The sequence below is a fragment of the Rutidosis leptorrhynchoides genome, chromosome 4 (genome assembly GCF_046630445.1).
Source record: "Rutidosis leptorrhynchoides isolate AG116_Rl617_1_P2 chromosome 4, CSIRO_AGI_Rlap_v1, whole genome shotgun sequence".
Taxonomy (NCBI): domain Eukaryota; kingdom Viridiplantae; phylum Streptophyta; class Magnoliopsida; order Asterales; family Asteraceae; genus Rutidosis; species Rutidosis leptorrhynchoides.
The window spans coordinates 26,854,090-26,860,828 of NC_092336.1; positions in this window are offsets into that span (position 1 = coordinate 26,854,090).

Genomic DNA, 6,739 nt, shown 5'->3' on the forward strand with positions numbered 1-6,739 from the left:
TCTGCTCTTAGATACCTATTTTCAAAACAAGATGCTAAACCAAGATTAATCCGTTGGATCTTACTCTTACAAGAGTTTGATATTGAAATCCGAGATAAAAGAGGAGCAGAAAATCTCGCCGCTGATCATCTTTCTCGTCTTGAAAATCCCGAATTAGAAGTTATAAATGAATCGGCCATACAAGACAACTTTCCTGATGAATATCTATTGAAGATAGATTATAAAGAAATTCCATGGTTTGCAGACTATGCAAACTACTTAGTTTGTGGATTCCTTGAAAAAGGATTATCGTACCAAAGACGAAAGAAATTCTTCAGTGATATAAAACACTATTTTTGAGAAGATCCACATCTGTTTAAAAGTTGTCCTGATGGAATAATACGCCGATGTGTATTTGGAGATGAAGCTAGTAAAATTTTAAACCATTGTCACACAGGACCAACAGGAGGGCATTATGGGCCTCAACTAACAGCAAGAAAAGTTTATGATGCTGGATTCTATTGGCCTACAATTTACAAAGACGCACACCTTCTTTGCAAATCCTGTGATGCTTGTCAAAGGGCCGTAAAAATAAGTCAACGTGATGAAATGCCACAAAATGTCATCCAAGTATGTGAAGTATTTGATATTTGGGGCATTGACTTTATGGGTCCATTTCCAAAATCTCATAATAATCTATATATACTCGTAGCCATTGATTATGTATCTAAATGGGCGGAAGCACAAGCTCTCCCAACTAACGATGCACGAGTTGTAGTCAACTTTTTAAAACGTCTTTTTGCAAGGTTTGGAACACCGAAAGCTTTAATAAGTGATCGGGGTACTCATTTTTGTAATAATCAACTTGAGAAAGTTCTTAAAAGATATGGAGTAACTCATAAAATCTCCACCGCATATCATCCACAAACAAGTGGACAAGTTGAAAATACCAACCGAGCTTTAAAACGTATTCTAGAGAAAACCGTAGGATCAAATCCGAAGGAATGGTCCATTAAATTGGAGGATGCACTCTGGGCTTTTAGAACAGCCTACAAAACTCCAATTGGAACCACACCTTTTAGACTTGTTTATGGAAAAGCATGTCATCTTCCAGTAGAAATTGAACACAAAACATTTTGGGCTTTGAAGACATGTAATCTTGATTTACATGAAGCCGGACGTCTAAGATTAAGTCAACTAAATGAATTAGAAGAATTAAGACATGAAGCATACGAAAATTCGTTAATCTATAAAGAAAGAACGAAGAAATGGCATGATAAAAGAATCAGAAGTTTAAAAGAATTTAAAGAAGGAGACAGAGTTCTTCTTTTCAATTCACGATTCAAGCTATTTCCTGGAAAATTGAAATCAAGATGGTCTGGACCATTCATAGTCAAAAGAGTTTTCCCATACGGAACGATAGAATTAATAAATTCAAATGGGATTGAATTTAAAGTTAATGGTCACAGAGTTAAACATTACATACATGGTCCGATGGAAGTTGACAACGAAGTTAATCACAATTTCGACACCACAGCTAACTAAGTGTGGGGAGAATCAAGTCTTTAAAGGATAATATGTATTTCTGTTAGAGTTAGATTGTCTGTTTTCATTTAGTTCTCGAAAATGGAACCCGAATGGTCTTTCCCTAGCAGACCCTAAAGAACTAGTCTTCTCCCCCCATTCTGAATTTTTATTTTTTTTAGGTTTTTACAAAATGAAGACTGCCTGTGAACTAAACCATGGTCTAATGCTACACGCTTTGATCACTAAACGTAATAATGACACACTACCGAGTGAAATAGTATTAGTAATCAGAGAAAGAATGGACGGAGTTAGAAAAGAATCCAGATGCGAAGATAATAAGTTACAATTTGGTAAAGGAAAATCAAAATCCGCAGCGAAAAGAAGAGCACGACACCTAGAAAGATGTCACAAATGCGGAAAATGGTCACATGGAGGTAAATGTTCAAATAATCAAACCTATTCAAATACCGAATTTGTTACTTTATGCAGAGACGGACCGTTCATATGTTTAGAAGAAAAGACACTGAATGCTCGAGGTTACGCCTATGTAGCTATGGAAAACCAATTAAACCGACTATCTTATGAATGGGATAGATCATATAACTAAGAAATCTATTTCACAGGTAAGTTTGTACAGTTTTTATTTTATTTTTTTTATTTTTTAACCTTTTGATAATAAACGCTAATTTGTTCGCTATAAAGTATTAAATTGGTATTGAATAAAATTAGGTTTGGCGACCGAAATTATTGATATCATTCAAAAATTTATTACATCACTGAGAAATTTAACGTTTATTCTTAAGGTATAAATATCTTTAAACAATCAACCCAAAATATTTCAAAAATTCGTCATGAGTTAAATTAGGTCTTGGAACCGAAATTACTTTACCGAAAAGAGGGGCGCATATTTTTGATAATATTTGATTGATTAAAGTGGGATAAAAAGCCAAAAAGATTTTTAATTTTATTTTTACCATGTTTTTAAAATTAATATATAAATCTTAAATTAATATTGTAAACTTTGTAAAATCAATATATTTATAATTGTAAATATTTGAAAAATTAATATAAGTTTGGTATGAATTTATAATATAAATTTTTAAATTAAGTTTGGTGTGAATTTTTAATTTTTAAAATATGAATTTTTAATTTTATGCATTTCAAATTTTAAGTTTGGTGTGAATTTTTAATATTAATTTTGAATTTTATATTTAAATTGTGTGAATTTAAAAACAAAAATTTACTTTATTTCATTAAGTTAAAAATATGATTTTTAAAATTCGTCGTAAGTTGAAGACTAGGTCTTTGAACCGAAATTGCTTTACCCGAGGGAGGGACGAGAACTTTTATTATCATTATTTTTAATCTTATTAAATTAAAGTATGCCAAAAACATTAAAAAAAACCCAAAAATCTTAGCTTTTAAAACAATCGCTACAAAAAGACAAATTTTAAAATTTTGTCGAAGGACGGACTAGGACATCGATCCGAAACGACCTCATCCTAAATAACAAGGGAAACAAAATTTTAAAATTAATTACTTAATTGTTTTAATTAGTATAAGATATTAAAAATAATAATAATAATAATAATAATAATACAAACTCCGCGAGTGTTTGAAAGGGAAATCCACCGCGACTCGCGGAGGATGGAAAATCCAGAAAAAAAATATATACTGATCGAACTGATCAGTCCCAACACACCAAACACCAAAAACTGCGAAAATACTGCGCGAAAATACCCGAAAAACACCCCCAAAATCACAATTTTTAACCGTTAATCATCAAATCTTTTACTAAAATCATGTTGAGAAGGATGCTATCAAGGAATTACTCAAGAAAAAGGGTAAATTTCTACACCTAAACACCATTTAATCCGAAAATTAGTGTTCTTGAGCAATTTTTGCCCCAATTTGATTTTGATGCTTTTTAGTGTAATTATGCTTAAATTGTTTATGTATTATGCTTGTATAACCTAGATTGATGCTATTTAACATGATTAGAAGCCTTAAACTTCAAATTTTGAGTAATCTAGGGTTTGTGTTCTTGAGCAATTTGGGGCTTTTTGATATAAACAGGTTATGGCCGATTTTTGTCATGAATTGTTGCTAAATTAAGTAGTGTAACATGTTTAGGTAGTTAAATGATCTAAACTTTGAGCCTAAACATGATTTTGAGAATTAAAGTGGACTTTTTCAAGTCTAAAATTCATGAACTTGATTTTTGAGAGATAATGCCATTTGAAACTTGTTTAATTGCTAATAATGATTATTTTGACATGTTATTTGAGTTGAATGCTTATGAACTTGGCGAACATTTTCGTATATGCTTAATTGAAAAAGTGTAGATTTGATAAAAATGTGAAAATGCGCTTAAGTTTGATATAAATTGATCATGTCATTGTAATTATTTTGATTGATGATTTTGCTGACACTAATGCATATTTGGATGCACAAAAAATTGTGTTTGATGTGTTTTGCAGACTGAAAGGGGTGAATCTTCATCCCAAGCTCGCAATGCTCCTGCTGAGAATGCGGAACAACAGGAGGTGGATAGCTACTACAAGCAAGATATACCTCATCCAGTCATGACATTTTCTGATATGCACTTGGAAGATTTGCACCCGAACCTGAGATTTGACAGACTTTGGATAGATTATCCAAAATACCAAAGGGGTTTGCATACTCTTCATTCTAAAGTTGTTGAGGTACCTAGGGTCATAGAATGGGGACCATTAGAAGCTGTAGAATTGGCCGGGCCAATTAGGGAATTACTTGAACAGAGGTATGGTAATTCTACTTTTAATGACTGGGTACGTTTATTCACCATGCGTAGACCTGTATATAAAGTATGGTGTGAAGAATTGTTGTGTAGTAAAGAATTAAATGATCGGGTAGCTAGTTTAATCGATCGATCTTTTATTAGATTTTTGTTAGGAGGTTCGATGCGCCACATGTCTTTACTAGACATGGCTCAGGCTTTACGTATATATACGCCTGAGGAGTTAGCATCTGCCGATTGTAGAGGGTTGATACTAAATGGTAGAAAGATAGATGAAAATTTTGATACACATGGTGTATGGAGTCAAATGACAAGCCATCACCGATTCAAAGGGGGAAATTACTCTTATTTGGATATAGATAGAGCTGAATTAAGAGTAATTCATAGGTTTTTAGCTAATTCGATTACACAAAGAGGTAAGAACAAGGAAAAGGTAAATGAACAGGATTTGTTTTACCATATGTGTATTCGAGACCCACAAAGCGCTGTAAGTATACCTTATTGTGTGGGTTATTATTTATCAGCTATGGTTAGGGGGATGAGACCGCATAGCATAATAGGAGGTGGTATTTTTATTACTTTGATTGCTGAATATCTCGGTGTGGATATAAGTCGGGGGGGATTATTAGTCGAAGAACCAGAACCCCGCGATACTATAGGTTTAAATGTATACCATGGTGCGAAAGTTTTGAAGAGGCGAAATAACGCCGCAGTACAATACCATGGTAGACATCCACAGGTTGAGAGAAACCAACAGCAAGGTAATGTAGGAGGGGAAAATGAAATGCAAGAAATGCAAAGGTTTATAGCTTCACAGGAGTACGAAAATGCTAGACAGAGAGCATTTGAAGATTGGCAAGTTCATCAAAACCAAATCATAGCTCATTGCCAACATATAGGTAGAAACTATATTCCTACTCCAAAACCCATATTCCCTCCCTGGTCTATAGAGATGCAACCACCGTATCCTACGTATAACCCTGCCGAAGCATTCTATAGCACATATGGTTATGCTTGGAACCCCTATTGGTATCAGTATCATCCCTAGTCTACTTAGTTTTATTTATTTTGTAATTTGTAATGTTGATACGTTTAATACTTATGTTAATATTGTAATAGTTTTTATAATTTTCTAACTTTTATTCTTAGATTTTAATAATTTTTGAATGTGGGGTAATATACCAAACTTCAAAAATATGTATATATGTTTGCAGTTTATCTTATGTACACAACAGGGTAAAACAACGCATTTTCAAAGACTGGCATTAAGTTCAGCAAAAGCAACTAATTTTGACGACAAGATGCAAAATATATGTGAAATAACAACAAGACGGAATGAACAAATGATGTGCACCATTTATCATTCAGCAAACAAACGCCAATATATTTGGAAACTTTGGTAAAATTTAATCATTTTCACACAAATCACCCTCAATAATTTAAATCGTTACTGATTTCTTGCAAATGAGGGCATTGCAAGACCTTAAGTGTGGGAAGGGGTTAAATTCTTTCGGATTTTAAAATTTTTACTTTATACACTTGGTTACCATTAGAAATTCTAGTAAAGTAGTAGTTGTATTAGAATCTAGTGCTCTCTGATAATAAAGAACAGCCCTAGTCTTATATACTGACTACCCAATTCTAGTAAAATTTTTCAAAATTTTCAATTAAATGAACTCAAAATCATGTTTATACATATTTATGAACGATAAAACTAGGTTTTAACACCGAAATTATTGTTACCTCGGAAAGGACATAAATTGAGAAACAAACCAAAATGTTAAAATTCATTTAAAATGGAATAAAGGACAATAAAAAGGAAAATAAAAGCCAAGTGTGGGAAAAATTACCAAGTTATCTTAAACATATATCACATATTTTTGTACAAATAACTGAAAATACTTTTGCTTTGGACTAAACTAAAAAGTTTTACCTGATTTACTGTAAGAAAGATGGATCTACACGATGAATCAATTCCATCATTAAAAGGAAGTAAAGTCTTCCGAAAAAGACACGCGCTTCTTGATTTAGGTCATGAAGTTGTCGTCCAGACCAGCTGTAGGTTGACGAAAAATCTAGAAAAGTCATCACTAAAATCAGCAGGAAATCCACGGACCTCAGCATTAAACAGGGTCGCCAAGTGGTCAGATTTATCCTAACCATGAGAAGGATTTATCTCGTAAAATGGGGGGGGGGGGCACCATGCAAATTAGCTGGATAAGACTAATGAATCAGATCCCCAGAAAGGATAATCTCCTTAAAAAGATCAAAAATCAGCTTTTAAGCCTGATATTACTCAATCCTAGAGATTGACCTTAAAGATTGAGAATTACAAACTCATGGAATTCAATGATATCTAAACTCGAGCTTGAACGAGAAAATATTTTGATCAAAATTACAAACCGATTTGTTTTCTGAAAACCCTATTTTCAATGCGTTCATTACCATTGAACG